This window comes from Eutrigla gurnardus (genome assembly GCF_963514095.1).
Source record: "Eutrigla gurnardus genome assembly, chromosome: 22".
In the NCBI taxonomy this organism is placed as follows: domain Eukaryota; kingdom Metazoa; phylum Chordata; class Actinopteri; order Perciformes; family Triglidae; genus Eutrigla; species Eutrigla gurnardus.
In genome coordinates this window covers 18338386-18358502 of record NC_139933.1, presented here as the reverse complement: position 1 = coordinate 18358502, position 20117 = coordinate 18338386, and the positions used below count along the sequence as shown (strand labels likewise).

General features: G+C 44.9%; 1 protein-coding gene across 1 annotated transcript in view; it reads left to right on the top strand.

Annotated features, from left to right (window-relative positions):
- The first annotated feature begins 5214 nt into the window (after positions 1-5214).
- The window catches only part of cdc42ep4b (CDC42 effector protein (Rho GTPase binding) 4b), a 20198-nt gene continuing 5295 nt past the window's right edge, over positions 5215-20117 (top strand). The window contains exon 1 of the mRNA XM_084002136.1: positions 5215-5386. The gene's annotated coding sequence lies outside the window, so the exon portion shown is untranslated. The remainder of the gene's footprint in view (positions 5387-20117) is intronic.

Genomic DNA, 20117 nt, shown 5'->3' with positions numbered 1-20117 from the left:
GATTTCAGCATATTCATTAATGAAGAGAAGAACAAGAAGTTACCTTGACATATATAATATGTGAGTATCCCACCAGCACTCTATATCAGTAGGAAATGACAGAATGTAAACTGTACAGTGTACATTCAGTCTGCATGCATTTTAATTGGTATTTATTGGTATTTTATCTAATTTGGTATTCTATAACAGTGAGGATGTTAAACACAGAGGGGTGGTGGTCAGAGGCCACCCCCACTGAGGAACTACGTGGATGATGTCACCAGCCTCCTTCAGACAGCAGCATGCACATCGAGACTGCTGCAAAGGATGGATGAGTTGATGTCGTGGGCAAGAATGAAGATCAAGCCCTCCAAATCTCGTGGCCTGTCACTGAGAAGGGGAGTCAGAAATGATAGCACCATCTTTGTCGTTGGAGGAGAAAAAATCCCACTCCTATCTGAGCAACCCATTAAAAGCCTGGGGAGGCAGTACACTGCAGAACTGTCTGACAAACAGATGGGGAAAACCGTCATGAAACAGCTCTCTGACAGCCTGACAAGGATCCACCAAAGCCAAGTCCCTGGGAAGTATAAGGTCTGGTGCTACCAGTTCACACTCTACAGGAGGGTAATGTGGCCCCTGAAAATGAGCGAGATCCCCTCATCGACCACAAGCCAATTAATTCATCTGAAAGTGGTTGGGGCTGCCATGGTGCCTATCTGAAACCGGTCTCTTCGGGAAGAACACACTGCAGCTGCCACTGCAGTCCATAAGTTTGGGCTACATGCAGGAGAAGACCAGGCTGGTTCTCGAGCTAAGGGAGTCCACAGACCAGTCAGTAAGGAACGCAAACGCCATGGTTCCAACCGGCCGCAAGTGGAATGGGCAAACCGAGGTTGACCAAGTTGGTCGGCTGCAACACCGGGACATCGTGGGCAGAGTCCAGGCAGGAAGAGCAGGGCTAGGATGGGGAGAGGTGCCACACTTCTGGTCCAAGGCCAACCGTAAGGAGAGGAAGGAGATGGTCGTGGCAGAGGTGACGAGGATGGAGGAAGATCACTACAAGATCCAGGCTGTGTCGCAGGGTCGACAAGGAAGCTGGACAACCTGGGAGGTATTGTTTACCAGATCATCAGTTGGTCAGACCTGTGGAAGATTCCACAGGCAAGACTCAGCTTCCTCATTCGCTCAACCTACGACACACTTCCCTGTCCTTGGAGCCTTCACCAGTGGTTTGGGAATGAAGAATGCTGCTCACTCTGCAGTGCCCCCAATGCAGGCCTCCAGCACATCTTATCATGCTGCAAGATCATGCTTTCACAGGAGCGCTACAGATGGCACCACAACCAGGTCCTGAGAAAGCTAGCCAAGTGCTGGAGGCGTGTCGACAGGGTAGCGAAGAACCACCATCAGGAATGGACCACACCAGCTTTGTCTCAGAAGGAGGGGTAAGGAGAAACACCAGACCAAGAGAAATATCAAGGCCCTGCTCCCCCGACCAGGAGTGGAACATGAGGGTTGACCTCGACAGGCAGCTCCGGTTCCCTACGGAGATCACCACCACATTTCTCTGGCCACACATAATTGTGTGGTCAACCAAGGCAAGATCTGTACACCTCATTGAGCTCACAGTACCACTGGAGGAGGGAATTGAGGCCGCCTTCGAACATAAGAAGTCTAAGTACTGAGTGCCAGGAGGCTGGCTGGAAGGCTACCATCTACCCAGTGGAGGTGAGATGCCGAGGGTTTTTGGGGTTGTCAACCACACACTTCTTGAGGGATGCAGGAGTGACTAGAGGGAGGCTAAGGAGGGCAACAAAGGACCTGGCAGAGGAGGCTGAGAAAGGGAGCTTTTGGTTCTGGCTGAGGAGGAAGAATAGATGTTGGGGAAAGAACACCTAACCCCAGACAACAGCCACAGGGGAGAACAACTATCAGCTGCAGGGGGTGAAAGCGTTGGTGAATGGTTTCTGGGTGATGACCCTGCAGCTGAGCCATGGGCACCGGAGGAGGTGCGACAGGCAGCAATGCCCAGCAGGTGTTACCATCTTCCTGTACATTTACTGAGGGGTGGTGTCACAAAAAGTGCCTTACCTCTAAGAACGTGTCATGAAAAAAATCAAAGGGGGAATCCTGCATACATGTGGGAGCATCAAACACACTGGCAACCCTGTGTACATCAATGCTTTGCGTAAGCTCAGAGGTCTGTCGTGGCTAATTAGTTGATGAAATTCCACCTAACCTCGGTGTTACTCAGGGCAGAGATAAATTGGATCAGTGTTGGATGCTGTGAAATCTTGTTATCTCGTTACAAATGTCCCCTCAGGACTTTTTTCATCTTCCTCTGTGCTCCCCGATAACCGCAATTCATTAGCTCATCGTTAGTTCCTCGGTCGAACTTAACAGCCGGCCCTTAAAACTCATCGGGTTGCACATAAAGCGATGCTAATGCTAACCCGTGTGTTTACCACGTAAGCATCGTGTTTGGTTTTTGGAAAAAACACAAACTAACACACACACACACACACACACACACACACACACACACACACACAGATACTGGCATGACAGAAGCACATGCACAGTGCCTGCTGGTGCTAGATGCTAATTGGATCACATTCAACTTGATCCAGGGCTAACCTACTAAACACATCGGCATGAGAAGAGAGGAGATTAGACGGGATAGGATGAAACAGGGAATTGGAACGAGCATGTCCAGAGCGCTAATCCCTTTTTTTGAAGACACATGGGAAATTTCCCTCTGACAAGGAGAATCACAGACGGGAGGCATTTCACTTGCTGAAAAAGTAATTTCCATCCGTCTCTTTCCCTCTCTCTCTCTCTCTCTCTCTCTCTCTCTCTCTCTCTCTCTCTCTCTCTCTCTCTCTGTCTCTCTCTCTCACTCTCTCTGTCTCTCTCCCTCTGGAAATGAATGACAGAAAAGAGTGAGCCGGTGGTCCCTGTTAAAAGGGGGGGGCAAGGTACTAAATAGCCCTGATGAGTTTGAGAACCCACAGTTGGTATAATAAAGGATTCAGACAGAAGGTGTAGTTCAAAGGAGTTTGAAAAAAACCCTGAATTTAATTGCCTCATTTGTGAGCTGGTTTGGGGATATGACGAGGATGGACTGGTGGTTGGAGAAAGGATTCTAATTTGGGGAAAGGGGCTGTTCCCCTGAGTGCCATTCATGAATGCCCTTTCTAATGTACTGATTGGTGCATGCTTTAAATTGGTTTCTGACTTTAATGTGCATTATGGGAGTGTTAAAAAAATGTAGCCATTTTGGTAATTCCCCTCGCCCCCAAACCTCCCTCCCTGCCTCTCTCTCTCTCTCTCTCTCTCTCTCTCTCTCTCTCTCTCTCACCCTTCTTTGCAGTTTGGACACTAGTTTCCACAGTGTGTTGTTCCAGTAAGATCTACTTCTGGGGATCTGAGGAAACTGAAAATTGTGACAGTAAATTGCTGGATGAAGTCATTCGGTCACAATTATTTTTTATCACTGTGTGGTTTGTCCGGTTGACAGGTTTCCACTCGAAAGGAGTCCCTTGCTTCTCAATTGCTTACAGCGGCCGCTCCAGGCTGTATTCGTTACATAACGTACGAGACAAAGCCACACAAGGAAGCGGTAATTGAATGAGGGGGCCCCGCTTCAGGGCTTGTTTTTTTTTTCTTTTTTTTTTACCCTCAATGAAGTTCTGAAGGACCCAAACGGAGTGCCCCATAAAACATTGCATGATATTCTCAGGTGGGCGGACCAGGCGTCGGCATAGTGCAGATCAAAGTTCACACCTGAGGACCAGATGACTAGTTAACCACACGGGGGCACACGCCTCATTTCTAATGCATGGCCCCTTTTTAATGGAATCTGGAAATTGTCAAAAGTAATTGGAGTATAGTCACCGAGTCAACCCTAATTACCTCCATGGCTATTATGAGTCAGTGACTAATATAAATCAATGTGTTTGGACCTAATTATAGTACTATCTTGCAGTACATTTTGCCTCTAATGCTACAAATCATACGTGGGAAGAACATTAATGCATGCAGAATATTATGGACTCTGCTCATGCTAACACAGCATACAAGTATTTTCAGCTGTAAGCTGAATGTACTGTTGCAGCTACCACATAAACATACTATAAACAAGCGTGTATTTCTGTGATGTATGCATAAAAATGAAATGCGTGGCTTTTATCATGCAATGATTTTGTATAATTCTCTTAATTTGTCACCAACATTCAGCCAATGCATGGACCTGTACATGAAAAAAGGCTTATATATTTGGGGAAAAACACTTACAACGCTCACAATCTTATCAAGAGTCCAAAGGCAACCAAACATGTCTACCACCACCTATAAACCTCGCTGGAGAGTCTTCTTATAATCACAACAGATGTGGATTTAATATGCACCCATATACCTTCATCCTTTGCTGGTACACACACACATCACTATACTTGTCCAGGTGTTGTCTTTATGTTAGTTTGTGGAGTCGGGTAAATGATGAGACAAGAGACGGAGATGGGTCGAGTCAGCTTTACTCTCCACATCAAAACAAACGAGTCTTACTCGCACATGAGTTCAAATCGTAACTGAAGTAAACACGAACTGTCGTAAACCGGAACTGTTTACCTTAAAGGTACAGTCCCTTGGTGAATGTCTCACACAGCAATTGTGGGTCACCACAAGTTGTCTTTTAAACATTATTTTGTTTGTCAAATAGGGCACTATTTTGTGAGACCAAATGAATCCATGTTATTCTGTGATTTATGAACAGAATGATATTGTTCATATTGGCTTCTGCTGGGGTGAAAAAGGTTTGGGATCCAAATGACCTTAAAGGTACAGTCACACAAATGAACATATCGCTTCACCTTGGGTGAACGTTCAGCATGAATATCGCCTTTGTAGGCAATAGGCCCTTTTTCACAGTATCCATGTTGACATGTAATTGCAGGTTAAACACGTGTAATTGATAAAACTAAAATTATATTTTTTAGTGTCACAGCCCTTTAATCGAGCCAAGCATGCACAATGCCAGGGGCCCAGCGAAATGGAACAGGGCCATAATCCATTTTTATTAAATCACACCTGAAGTTACACCTCATAACCCTCTAATCTGCCTGTTGTTGTGCAATGTGGCTAAATGAGGCGCTGCCTCTTTAAACGCAGCAGGGGGCGGGGCCTATAATGCGCACGAGAGAAGGGTGGAGGGCCGCTTTGTGCGCCCCACACACACACATATGCAAAGTAAACCGACGCTGGAGCACTGACGAGGGAGAGCGTCCTGCCGAGGGAAACTACACGGACTCCGGACAGACACAGAGGCTTCCTCTCCCTCTTCACGGAAACTTACGTGGAATATAAACCCGAAACTTCGCAGCTGCCCGGACCGCGAAGGGAAAAGGTAACGTGTCTTCCTGTTGTTGTTGTTGTTGTTTTTAAGTGTTGATTGAACCGTCGTGTGACACTTATTTAATGCGACGCTACCTCACAGAGACGACTTCCAGCTATAATAGTCGGTGTGTTTAACGCGGGTTTCTCAGAGAGCGGGTTTTTATGAGGACTCTGCGGGGTCAGAGAACAGACGCTGGTGGCGTGAAGTTGGAGTGAGGAAATCTGCATCTCATTTGAATGTCAGTCCTGCCTGTGGTCAATCAGCGCGTTGCAGTCTCCCCGAGTCCCCGGATGGAGGGACAACAATGAGCCCTGGCGGGTCTCGGACGTCCCCCATCTGGAGACTAGAAAGTAAAAGTGCAAACCATAACAGTGTGCATAACATCGCCTTCAGGGTAAAGGGAGTATCTACAAACTCTGGGAGTCTTTTCAAATGGATCACTGGAGAAACGTTGCAATTTGGTCCACTTTTAGTTAGTTTTTAGTTGCATTCAGTCTGGCTGAAGTCGGGCAGATATTTCATGTCATGGGATCTCCAAATATATACTGTTACTGATTACATTTTGGCACTGAGAACAAGTTTTGCAAGAAATCCTACTTTTTGTGTAAATGCTTATGAAATCTTTTGAACACCATTTGGGATCCCCATCAGTGTTCCCTGAAGATCCGCAGACCCCTGTAAGCAGATTTGCAATCGTGATGCATTCACTGACGGCTTGCTTTTTTGGTTTGTTTGGCGTAACAGTGGGAACTTATTGCAGAGTAACTATTTCCAGCATCGGGACAGGATATGATTTAATCAGAGCAGGCAGATGGGCTCAGAAGCATCAGTTCTCTTCACTGAGAGTTACATAACATTAATACCCTGCTTCTCTCTGGGAATCTGTCTACTGAGAGCTCAACAAGCTGCCTGGCTACTTTCACCCATCCCTCACTCCCAAATGTGTCCACTTTACCGCGTCATTAGCAACACACTTCCTGTTTGGTGTTTTGCAGACCTGGCTCTTTCCTCTGGTCATCATCATCATTCCCCGATGAACCGGGTCATTTACTCCTTACTCGCCGTGGTTGCATACCTGCCCAGCCTCGCTCGTCACATCCTCCGTTTTAGTGTCTGCCTGACCATAATGTCTGCAGTTAACTTTTGCAGTTTAATCAATCCTTGCTCGTCGTCTGTAATCGAGCGTTCGTTCTTGTTTAACCGCCAGTCTGGACCACAGCAGGAGGACATATTGACTAATGGGGTCGGCTTTGGTGTTGTTTTTGTCAACTGTTGCCCTTTTGACCCCCCCACACACACAGTTCGCACAAACCCACAACCACACCCTAACGATAGCCCTCGGGTCAGTCAGTGTCATTTTGCTTGATAAATCATTAACCCAACACTACATTGGTAGCTCTGCAATTTAAAAAAGAAAAACAAAATGAAAAGGGGAACGAGGAGAGATTTAGGCCAAGGTCGGACTCTGACTGCGCGATCACCAGCGGTGCCACTTTTCACAGCTTTTCTGTCTCTTTCCCAGTGCCAAAGTGATGCATTATCACACACACTTTAGGGCCTTTCAGCTCCTTACGAGTTCTCTGGGCTGCCAGCCGCTATCTCTCCATCAAGATCTATTGTGTTCGCTGCAGTCAGGTCTGTGTGTGTGTGTGTGTGTGTTCTGACTGTGCTCTTTCTTTTTTGCAATGAAGGCTATTTCAGTTAGCTCTGGAGGATAGTGCTGCTGTGTAGCGAGGTAGCTGGCTACCTGCCCGACTCTCGACTGCACTGAGGTCATTACAGTTTTTTATACTGGAAAAGAGGACGTGCAGGAGTGGGGGTTGGTAAGAGGCAGTTAGACTCATTTGCACTCCAGAAAAAACACAAACTCCAGGCAGTTCCACGAGCAGTTCGTTAAACCGGAGGGCAGCCTAATTTCCTTGTGAAGAAACAGAGTCGGTGTTTTATTGCCGTGTGTCTGGATTTCATAAACTGTGTCGTTTTTTTAATGTACCAAGTATGAACTTTTTCGCTTGTTTATATGAGAGAAGAAATACAAATGAAGTTAACTGGAGTCAGATGCGATGGCTTGCAGTATATTGCATGTTCTTGTTGCTTCCCCTGCCTCAGGAAATGCCGATGTAAATTGTTGGTAACCTCTGTAATCCAGCCACCTTTTATCTCAGGCTCCATAGGAGGCCGACGGGGGGATGATGGGAGAATGTCTTTACATTTGGTCCTCTGCATGGCTTCGGTGCAGTTGCATGGCCTGCAGGAAAAGGTCCTGTTTAAAACTCAGTGATGAATCTGAATAATTGTAAGCATGTTTTGAGAGAGTCAGAAGTGATTTTTGAGGGAAGATTATTGGGCATGCGCAAAATGTCATGTTTTAGTTGGCACTATAAATGGATCACCTTTGAAATGGCAGCTGCAATATGTAGAAAACACAACTTTTTATAGAAAAATGATTACATTGGGAGTGTTTCAGTAATGCCCTCCAGAGCTCTGAAGCGTGGGAAGCCTCCCAGTTTCTGTGAATTATTAATTCCTTCATAGGAAGACGGATGTGAAACATTTCAGCTGTTGATACTGGAATGAGTTGAGGTTTATGTTGATTTCCCAGAGGAGAGTTGTTTTGTCTCGGACAATTACAGGATTCACCGCGCCTGCAAAGAAAGCACCAACGTTTCTTGAACTTTTGAGAAATGATGCTCAGGTTGCAGGAGTTTTTACAGACTGTATGGAGGCAGAATGTTATGCTAAGCCTTCATGTGGTTTGCAGAACATATTTGACTTCTTCTCACTTTGACTTCATCTTTGATGAGAAGAAACAAGTGAACCAGATCAGTATCCATAAAACAGGTTCTCTGTAGCTTTGGAGCTTGTGGTCCCGTAACACAAAGTCTACTGGGAACCCTTTGTTTCCAGTTGTGTATGATGGTCAGCCAAAGCCAGTGTCATTTGATTTTGGTTTGTTTTTTAGAGGAAACATTATCCCATAACTCACATGAGGTAAAACTAGGAAATTACTAATGGGAAAACCTAAAAAAACAAATAGTAATATTTGGTCTTGCAGAAATATGTATTTGAGCTGTTATGGTGGCCCGGTGGTTAAATGAATTGATTTGTTTTTGGCCAAGCCCCCTGAAACAGTATCAACATTCAATATTCAGCACGAAGCTGTTACTCGGAGGGAACCGTAGCTGATTCTGGCACAGTGGCGCCTGGCCTTTACCATCCCATTTCACAACAATATATCACAGCTGTTAGTACAGGAAGAGGCGCCGCTTTCTCTTTATTCCCCCTCTCTTTTGTGCAACGGCATACATATGCACCTGTCACTCGATCTCTCAGATCCCTGCCTGTTATGGTTACTGTGTAATGTGACCATTGTGGAGGAAAATAACCAGTTTAACAGGAATAATAATTTCCCTGTGTGGTGTACACACCACATCCAAGTCATTTCACTGCCCTTCTAGAAAACACCGGCCACAGTTTGACGTCAAAGCTCCTAAAAGGACACATCACACAATACAATGGAAGTTTCCTTTGTGCCTTAAAGCACGTCGCCGTCATTCTCGCATCACGTCGTCATTCCTCTCTGGAATTGCATTGTTTAAAACCAGTTTGGGTAATTGTAATGAGGCAAAGGAAGTTCCAGTGAAGCTACCTGCGGTCAGCCTGATGGGTTGTTCCCACATTGTAAAGTTTGAGAACATGCCTTGTGGTGTCGGGTTTCATACACTACAGAACAACATCACCTGTCATCAGCCGACACACCTGCGTAGCTCACATCCTCAGGAATCCAATCTGAGTACAGGCTTACTTTGGAACGCCTGTCAGCTTCAACGCTGACTTGCCGGTGGTCGTACCCGTGGTCGTACCCATGGTCGTACCCGTGGTCTCTTTCATTATGTGTATTCTGTTAGTCACGAGGATAAACAACCAGCGGTTACAGGGATTTAAAGGGGACTACTTTGTGTTGACTTCTAGTCGTTCCTAGAAAGGTGTTTTTGGATATTTGGGATGGGAAGATATTAGACTTGGGATTGGGATGAAAACACTAACAATAAGTTCATCGTTGTGAATTTCCATTAACGGGATAATCATAAATATCGTAGGAGTGACTTGAAAAAGCTGTCTAGCTCACTGTCATGACAGTCACTTTTAAAAACATAGAGAAAGTAGCATGTAATAAAAACACACTCACAATGTTGCCATTATTTTTTTTATTGTTTAGATATGCAGGGAGACCTTACCTTTTTTATCATTTGTTTATCATTAAAATGGGATGATCACTTAAAAAAGATGTTATATCTGTGATACTTTTAGCATAATAATGTAAAGTGATCCCAGTATGTTTTAGTGCTATTTTTAAGAGTTGTAGGAATATATTGATCATAATTGGGATAATGTGAATTATTTTGGCCGTGATAATCGTGATACGACATTTTCAAATCATCCCATGCCCAGTTGGATGTGTTAGCAGTCAGCAGTTGATGTGTTATGTGACGATCCATCTAATTCTGGTTTCCTTGTTTGTATGAGAGACTCCTGGTCTATTTTCCATACTGACATAAATAACTATCAGTAGCTTCAACAAGGGGTGGGACTAGGGATGCAAACAATTAATTGATTATCGATTAATTGTCGATAAGAAATTACTCGATTAAAATAAATTAATTGCAATTAATTGCCTTTTGAACCCGTAATTACCCGCCAGTCCACGTGAGGGCGCGCTTGACGCCAGACGTTCTTGACGCACATGCGCGAACACAAGCGAGGCAGGGCTCTTACGACAACAACAAGGCGTACGGGAAGCGGGACGCTGGCAGCAGTGTTTCACACACATTGACCATAGTCTCGATGTTCGCCCAAAATTATTTCATCAAGGCAAATGGACTTAACTAGCGGCTCTAATGATAGGCCTAAACAGGAGGGCAGCAGCGCGTATTATAAGGGGCAATCCTCGCGGCTGGTTTGGCTCATCAACGTTCTGTTTTCCCCCGTCCCCCGCGCCGACCCCCCCTCAGCTGGCGAGTTTGACAGCGCGTATAGCCCCGCTCACATACATCGCTACTCGCCCGTCACCCCTCGCTTTCTCGCTGAATTCTACTCGCTGGCAAAAAAAAATGTAACTGCCGCCGGCGGCTAGTTTCAAGCGGCAACTCTGTGGAACTCTCTGTAGACGTCAACTGTCAATCATCTCTATTCTACATTCCGATTGGTACTCGCTTCACTCGCATCGCAGAAAGTTACAATTATTTAATTTTATCTCCGTACCCGCCCACATCGCATCGCCTGTCCTGGCCACATCCCGCTAGAACACATTCAAATTCTTTGACAGTTGTCACTCAGAGATGGGCGAGTGGCGACGTATGTGAACGAGGCTTCAGTCAAAACCAAAACACCAAGGAAGGCTGAGGAATAGTCACCCACTTATATTAATAATAATAATAGTCATAATAAACTAATAGTTTAAAGGCTCAGCACTGTGTTTTAGTCATTTTTGTTTTCATCTTTTCTTGAATGCTTAAACTCCATGTCAACATTTGGATCAGTACCAGCAGTTTGTAAGAAATTGGTCAGTAATTGATATGTCATATTTTGGTTCTCAAAATTCACCAAATTGATGCATTAAAATGAAATAATTCAAAATATGATTTGCATTTTTCTTTATATCATAAGGAAGATAGCATTTTATGTTACGTATACAGTAGATAGAACCTATTCAGAGGGAAATTCATCATCGATCGATAAGATGAAACAACTATCGATTTAGGGCTGCATAAAAAATCGTTAAAAAATCGCGATCTCGATTCACACATACACGTGATCTCATTTCTACACACAGCGATTCTGAAGCATTTTATATCTCGAGCTGCATCACAAATGCTCCTATTTCCTTCGGGATTTTTTGAAGCGCCCCCAAACGCAGCACTGCCGCTGCCTCCTCCCTCAACCTATGGTAAAGCGTCTTTACAACACGTGATTTAGTGGAGGAAGCCGCCTGCAGTTGAGTGTTTGGAAAGATGGTGCGTGTCCACAGGCAGCGGTGTTTCCCCGCGTCCCATTCATTGCGCCGGGCTCGACTCGCCGCCTCGGGAACGCTCGCGAAAATCTTCTAAACTGAACGTTGTCGATCTAAAATAAAGACAGATTCAGCAACTGCATAGCTTATTTCTCGCTTAAAATGTTTTCAGAAACACCTTTCGGTGAACTATTTTCGTAAAATAAGAGAAAGTTTCCAAACGAGCCGCCATGTTGGTCTGCGTGAACTCCGGAGCAGACAGGACAGCAGTGAAAGCGATCGTCCAATCAGGTGCAGCCATGAAGTGTGCGCGGGATTGTATGAAGGAGAGCGCCTGTCAATCATCCTAGATCGACAACATTCAGTTTAGAAGATTTTCGCGACCGTCCGCTTCCCGAGGCGGCGAGTCGAGCCCGGCGCCTTGATTAGCATAAAGTAGATTCGACTTCAACTTTATGCAAATGAGGAGCGGCCAACTCGCGCGCTGTCTCTCGACATTCGCAGCGACGCTACCAGAATGCATTGCACGGCTTTTCACATAGACAATGAATGGGACACGGTGAAACACCGCTGCCTGGAAACACCGCTGCGGGGTGTTTTTTGTTTTGTTAAAGTTCATCAGTGCAATAAACATTTTGTGAAAAAAAATCGTGCAAGAGAATCGTGATCTCAATTCTAAGCAAAAAAATTGTGATTCACATTTTTTCCAGAATCGTGCAGCCCTATATCGATTAATGAATTACTCGATAATTTGCATCCCACCGTGGGACGGTATGAAAATGTCATTGCAATTCTTCTGGTCATAATAATTCTGATAATCAAAATGTGCCAAAAACTCTCAAAATTGCACTAAAACACAGTCAAATAATCTTAAAAATCATGACCAGATGCATTAGCTACGTCATTCCTAGGACCAGCATCGTTACTAACATCTCTAATCCATCAGCTGTGTAGTCAGACAGTTGAGCATGACCCACGTGTAATCCTGGTAAGCAGCCTGCCGTGGTTGGTGTAATGTACGTTGACCATGACTGGTCGACATATTGAAAACAAACGGCTGTGCAGCTGGTCGTGTTGCTGTAGGATTTGGCCTGTTTACAGCCCAGCGAGCCCTCCATTGTTTTGTCCCCTGTATGCACAGAGAAACAGGTGGTTTCTCTCTCAAGCGGACTGAAAAGACAAAGCAGGGCGGCTGGCATCACTTTGTTACCTCTGCGCCCACTGGATGACAAATTCCTGCTGGGAAACCAGTTCAGATGATGGGAACAATCACACGAGTCATTGTGGGCTCTTATCTTGTTTGTCTGATGATCCTGTGAGAATTTCAGTTTTCTTCATATGAATATAAAAGACTGTATCTTCCTGCCCGAGCCTCTGGAGGACATGTTTCTGTTCTGTTTCAGTGCTGTGAATGGACTGTGCTGGAAGTCACAACACCCGGATAGATAGGCATCTTAAGCCTTTGTCTCAATGAAGGTGAATCACTGGTGTCACTCATGTGGGTCACCTTGTGTCCGTGCGTATCTGTTTTCCTTTAATAGCTACATGTATGTGCCAAAAGGGTTCGGCTCCCGTCTTCCTCTGCACGCTGCTGCTTTGTTTTTTGTTCTTTAGCCTCGATTGTTCTTTTTCTGAACAATGTTGCAGAGAAACATTTGTCTGCCGTTTGGGATCAAGGTGTGTGTGTGTGTGTGTGTGTGTGTGTGTGTGTGTGTGTGTGTGTGTGTGTGTGTGTGTGTGTGTGTGTGTGTGTGTGTGTGTGTGTGTGTGTGTGTGTGTGTGTGTGTGTGTGTGTGTGTGTGTGTGTGTGTGTGTGTGTGTGTGTGTGTGTGTGTGTATACGTACGTTAGTGACTCAGATGACCCTTGAACTTACTTACGGCGGTTTGAGCTGGGGGGACTGTTGGTGGACTTTCAACTTTGTGCACACAACGCAGTCCGTAAGCAGGCCATCTGTACACACTTCACCAATGGAGGCTTTATGCTCACAGACATACGTTTCCAGGAAATCCAAGTCGTTGCCTAATTGCCAAATCAAAGTAGCATGCCAGATGTGAAAGCTATCTTTTAAGAACTAAATAAAAGAAAGATGGGTTGTGGTAAGGAGACACTGATGATACCTCAAAGACAATGAATAATTAGGTGGGGATTCCCTGAAAGCTCTCAGGATGTTCCACTTAAAGCATGTGGCCAACAGATATGCAGGTTTGAAAAGGAGTCGTGTTTACTAAAATGTTTATGTGGCTTTTGTGTTGTTTAATAATCTGTAATGTGCTTTCCATGCATTTTTGGCTCAAGGCGACATCCTTCAAATTGCTTGTTTTGTCCGACCCACACTCCATCGTTATTTCAATTTACAATCTTTTAAAGCAAAAATCCCCCACGTTTGACAACTTGGAAGTAAATCTGAAGCAAATGTTTGATGCTTTATCAAGGACATGTCATTCAATGCTAGTCATGCTAGTCGAGGTGAAGTCTGAACAGGTGAGTCTTGAGCCTTTTTCGGAAAATGGCAAATGACTCAGCTGTCCTGACATTAGTCGGGAGTTCGTTCCACCACTGAGGCGCCAGAACAGAGAAGAGTCTGGACTTTGCTGAGCGACAGCGATTAATAAGAGGACTTGAACTTATTAATGATAGTGTAAGCCAAGCAAGCCTTTGGCATCCTGGCTGCAGCAGAGTGTTTAGTTCTCCCTCTTGTTTTATTTCAGCTCAGCCCTCAGTAGAAGTTCTGCTTTTGTTTCTCCCTTCCAACAGCTATCGGATGGTTAATTCAACTGCTTGGCTCGGATCCTGCACTCTGGTACCAGGCGTGAATGCTGTCTATTTGTCAGAGACTGATGGGGCGGATTTCAGTGATTAATTAGACGTGTACTCGCACACACACATGCACATGCACAGAAGAGGACAATCCCTCCACTGTAGGCGTAATGAGGGTTTGAGCACATTTCATGCAGGACACGGAGAAAGAGCGTCTGTCACTGCGCTGCCATGACTGAGCGGATCCAATGTGCTGACACCCTCCGCCGCCCCTTTGAGGGTGTTTCTCTTCACTGCCTCCATCTGTGTGCTTTTTTTCTGAAAATCCCTGCAGTATTGTCGCTCCACATGGGTGAGGTTGGCCCTGCGGGATATTATTTTCAGGGTCTCATTCATACATTTCCCCCCCAGAAAAACAAACAATTGGGAGATTTTGTTTTAGGCATTTGTTCTATCAAGTTTGTGGTTTTAGCCAAGGTGCTTCTTTTTCCCTCTCTGGCTGGTGCTCACAGCATGACAGCCCACCCAGTATCTGAACAAACGGCTTCATAAAAGGCCGATTTGACTGGAAAACGGAGAGCAGTCATTCGGAAGCCTGTCCTCGGTTTCTGGATCTCCAGGATTTGGAAAGATTTTAAAGAAATCACTCCATCTATTCACGTGGTGATTGTGTTACTGTGTGTTAGGAGGACCAAAAGTAATAGAAGATTGCATTTTGGAGTCAGACAGAGGAGGGCTGGCTGGTGTTTTGGGTTTTGTTTTGGCGGGGTGGACAGAGGTGTGGAGTTTCCCGTCCCGAGGTCCTGTGGCACAGAGCGGAGGGCCAGCTCAGGCCTGCTGGGTTTATTTGCTTTCAGCGAGCACGCTGCCCTTAATCCGCCTGTGTTTCTTTGTTTTTTTTATTTTGCTGGTGCAGCATTAGGGGCCCTGGAGGCTGATCCACTACAGTTTACAAACACACATACAGTACTAGGGCAACGGCCCTGCTGAGATAGGTATATTTTCCCAACTTGTCTCCCAAACAAAGACGTAAGATAAAGTTTATTAATCCCGCGACGTGGAAATGAACCTGTTTCAGCAGCTCAAAAGTCCAAAGGAGGTAGAAAAGAGCAAAACAAGTAAGAAAAAATAAGATGTATGTACATAATATACAACATGGTTTAGATCGATGGAGATCGCACTTTAAGTATATTATGTTGCACAGAAGGGCTGCACGGTGGTGTAGTGGGTAGCACTCTCGCCTCACAGCAAGAGGGTCCTGGGTTCGATTCCCGGGTCGGCCCGGGTTCCTTCTGTGTGGAGTTTGCATGTTCTCCCCGTGTAAGCGTGGGTTCTCTCCGGGTTCTCCGGCTTCCTCCCACAGTCCAAAGACATGCAGGATGGGGATAGGTTCATTGGTGACTCTAAATTGCCCGTAGGTGTGAATGTGAGCGTGAATGGTTGTTTGTCTCTACATGTCTCCCTGTGATAGACTGGCGTCCTGTCCAGGGTGTACCCTGCCTTCGCCCAATGACAGCTGGGATCGGCTCCAGCCCCCCCGTGACCCTAAATACAGGATAAGCGGTAGAAAATGGATGGATGGATGTTGCACAGAAATAGATACATAGAAAAACAGCAGCGCGAGTAAGATGAGTAGAAATATCAATGAGATGAGTGTTCACCATGTTGTCGGTCTTCTGCTGATAAAGCACTCAACATTTCAGGGTGATGAGAACACCTCTGACCTCTGACCCCCGGTGTCCCAGGTCCAACACGTGGCAGGTTTCAGGTTTCTTTAAACTGCTGTGTCGCCACTGTCTTTCAATCTAATCATGAAAACCACTGGCGTATTAGAATAGTTGCACAACTGCTCATTTTTCCAAATCTGGTCATATTATATGAAAGACGAAGCAAAAGTGAAGAAAACCTGCCAGCATGACGTGTTACAGGTCATAACGGTGTCAATTCCCACGCCATATAAACTTTATTTTAACACATTCCCCGTGGGAACACACGCCTTCTAATTAGGTTGTTAGGTTAAGTATCTCTATTATTTATAATGATCAGTTGGTTAATTATTTTAGCATATTATTCAGGACAAATAATTTTCTCTTATCAAAATGCTTTAGGGTGCAGAGTTTAATTCGAGAGCACAGTGTTATGTGACGACTAGTCTGTTGATGCTGCAGATTTGGTTTAATTAAGGCATTAAGTGACCCGTGGGAGATTTAATTCTAATCAAATGAGGTTTTGTTTACATTCAACTTTTCTGTTGCTGTTAAATGTCTCATCAACACGTGGCACACAAACAAATCTTCACTTGGTTTTATCTCAAGCTTTCATTAACAATCTTCCTCCAGCGAAGATCCTACGACGATGTGTTAATAATTGATTAATGATGATCTACTCAGCCAAGGAGGGCTGTGAGTTGTGGTTGGAGCTGCCGGGGAAAACGTGGTAATTGGATAATAATAAGATTCCCAAGGTCAATAATGTTTTTTTGTGCTGAATTATGCTGAACTCCACTTAACTGCTGCACCCAAAATGCATATGTTTAACATGCTCTACTGGACCATTCCTGTCAAAAAACACCACAATCTAGATTTAATGAGCTTAAATGATGAATAAGCTCTAGAAACACAAGTCATTTAAGTTTACTGTTCTTTTGTTTCAGTTGTGTGTTCAGGTTTTTTTTACATTTGTGCCTGTTGAGAAGCAGCAGCCTTTATGTTGACGCTCGGCGTTTCCTCTCTATACTATAAACTCTGTACCATGTGGTAGTGTTGAATAAGCGAGCGCTCGGGGTTAATAACATGGCTTGAGCCTGTTTACCATAGCAACCTTATATAAGTACCCAGCTGTTGTGAAATAGGTGTGACTCTGCAGCTTCTCTTTTAACATTCACATCCTGCCATTCGTCTGTTTTCTGCCCTTTGTCACACGGGTTAGCCTGACAGCGCCGTGACTAGATATGGAGTTGAACAGGAGGAACGGGTTCCCTTCTCGGGCAGTAGCATGTTAGCACAGAAGAACAAAGGGGCGGCTCGCTCGCTGCATGGCGGTGGCTGCACGGCGGCGGCTGCACGGCGGCGGCTGCACGGCGGCGGCTGCACGGCGGCTTGCTGCACGGCGGCTTGCTGCACGGCGGCTTGCTGCACGGTGGCTTGCTGCAGAATGCTTCTCACATCTCATGTGTGCGGTGAGTTAAGGACAGCGAGTAGATGTTGGTCTGGAGGAAAGTCCAAGGAAGAACATGTGAAGTGAGATGGAGGCTTTGCTAATGAGCTCACACCGGCACCAACATGATGCAAGGCAGAATAGGATTCATGCATAGTTGATGAGCTCTCCTATTTCATGCATTTTGGCACATTTCTAGCATATTTTAAATTAGTTTTATAGTTTTAAATGATTTATTATTTATATATAAAACTTTTCATTTTGTGGTCAGACGCCCACAAAGGTACTCATAAAATAATTATAAAGTATGATTAAAAAACCACCCAACCCCAAAGTATTTATGTTGTTACATTCTAACATATTATATATTCTCGCGTGCGTGCGTGCATGCGTGCGTGCGTGCATGCGTGCGTGCGTGCGTGCGTGCGTGTGTGTGTGTCCTCTCCCCCGTGGGAATGCGATGTTCGGGCCGGAGGTTACGGGCCTCACAAAGTAGCTCCAAATGAAGTTTCAGACCGTCTTTGTCAGAGTTCAGAACTTTGCATTCTCACGCAGCTCTGCTGATAAATTGATTAGCGTTGTCATAGATGGCGTCGGCTGACAGCCATTTGCATTTCAATGTTGCTGACAATAGGGTTGAATACTGGAGCAGACTCAAGGTTTTTTTGCTACTCAGACAGCAGAGTCTCTGTTGAACTAGATGTAAAACTACTCTAAAAGTGAGTACTAAAGTTTTATACTGCTTTCTTGTCTAGAATTAAAACAAATCCTAGTTCTATCATACATTTTCCATCTGTCCCAGTTTTCTTTGTGCGTTTGTTTAACAATGGAAGTGTTGTCCTCGGCTTCTATGACTAGACCTGAATGTTGATGTCAAACTAATGAAATACTAGAGTTGATATGCAAACATTCCTACATGTTGTGTACCATTTACTACCTGGACATGATTATTTGGGTTTTGATAAAAGATGTTGGTTAACCAGTATATGAGCTCAACATTGTCAACATTTTTATACTAGTATATAGTATCTCCTTGTAGCTCTTGCATGGAGACTTTCCTCTCGTGAATAAATGATGGACTCTTTCTTGTGTCTCTCTTTTTAAAAACTGTAACTCACCGTCAATAATAAACCAAGGCAGCCAGCGTCTGTTAGCTTTAACCAGACAGTAGTGGAGCTGTGATAGGATAAGCAGCCAAAGCCTCTTTCCTCCTGTTTGCCGGGGGGGGGGGTGATCCACAGACTGAGCGATGGTGATGAGTATGGCTGGTTTGTTATGTCATTCTGCGTGCGTCAGAGCCGGCGACACTAAGATGCTCTTAATCATTCATGGCCCATCGCTGGAGCTGGAGTCATGTGACACGTTGAGTGTTTGGTTACATAAAGGGCTTCGTCACTGGCTGGCACCATGGCTGAGGCAATAACTCTCGACTCGAACAAACACAGTATCACCTGTTATTACCTCTTTGGGCATATTTAGTCCTCGAAGGCAAACGACTGTGTGTTTATATTGATGGCTATCTCTTACAAGTATGACCAGTTTGTCTGTTTTGAACCATGAGCCGTTAAAAGAGAGCCGAGATGGCCCCCAGCTGAACGGAGAACATGTCTTTAAGGGCCATACAGGCTCGGCTGGAATCCCTGGTCACTCAGTTGACTTGGGCAAAATGTATGTAGCAAAGACAGAGCTATGACTGTATGTTTTTATATCTGTCTAGACACTGAAGCCAAAGAGTCGTATAGTTCCCCCATAAAATAAAACGGGCAGCACCAGCAAATGATGTAGAACATTAATACCAATCCATACTTCACCTCCCTCCCACTGGAAATAAGTAAATGGAGGAAAACATGAGGTACAATAAGGTAAAATAGTGGAATAGTGAAGGAAAAGGGTCCCAGAAATGAATCAGTTCTTAACTAACAGCCTAAAGATGGGATTAGATTTTCTTGATAACAGAACACTTATTTTCACAGGATAGAAAAAGAGCGGCTATTGTATATAACAGATATAATCAGACACCAGGTTTCCTCGATATGCATTTGGAGACAGCATGGATATGCTTATAGCATTCATTTAATACAACATCACTTTTATATGCAGGACATCAAACAAACAGTTTCAGACTTTGAGAAATGCTCCACATTATTTTTGAAACAGTAGAATGCACACATCACTGCCATTCACCGTGATTCATCATGTAAAAGTACTGAAAGGCTAGAAATGAATATGACGGGACTGCCTGCGGGCCTTTCTCTGCCTTTTGTTATGCCAACAATAATGGACTCTTGATGATCCTGGGGGTGGAGTTTGAACCTTTCCTCATCAAACACCAAGGGGCCCCAATAGACATTAAATGGGCCACTTCCTCGAATGACTTTAGGTGTGTGGTTCGACCCTTTTTGATATTTGAGCACCCACTGACTTATTTTACACTGAGGTTGGATGTCTCCAAGGGACATCAAAGGCATTCCCCTTCAGCCACAGCACCGTGGTCATTGTCTCATTGCTCTGCATGTGGCCACCAGGAAGGGTTAATCCATCCATCTGAATCCATCTGAATGGGCCGATCTCTCCATGTAGGGGATAAAAACTCTCCCCGGCTGTCTCCGGCCCGGCTTAGAGGACAGGAAGCTTGCTCGGTAGCCACCGCTCTGCTCCCATGTTGCCATAGAGAAACACAAAACTATGGGCAGTGGGGAGGAATACATCGTTTGAGTTGTCTTGAGTGGTCAGTCACACGTTCAGCAGCCCTTTTGTGCAGCAGATAGTAATTGGCTACCGCACAAGGCATGACGTAATAAAGGCTTTAGCTAAT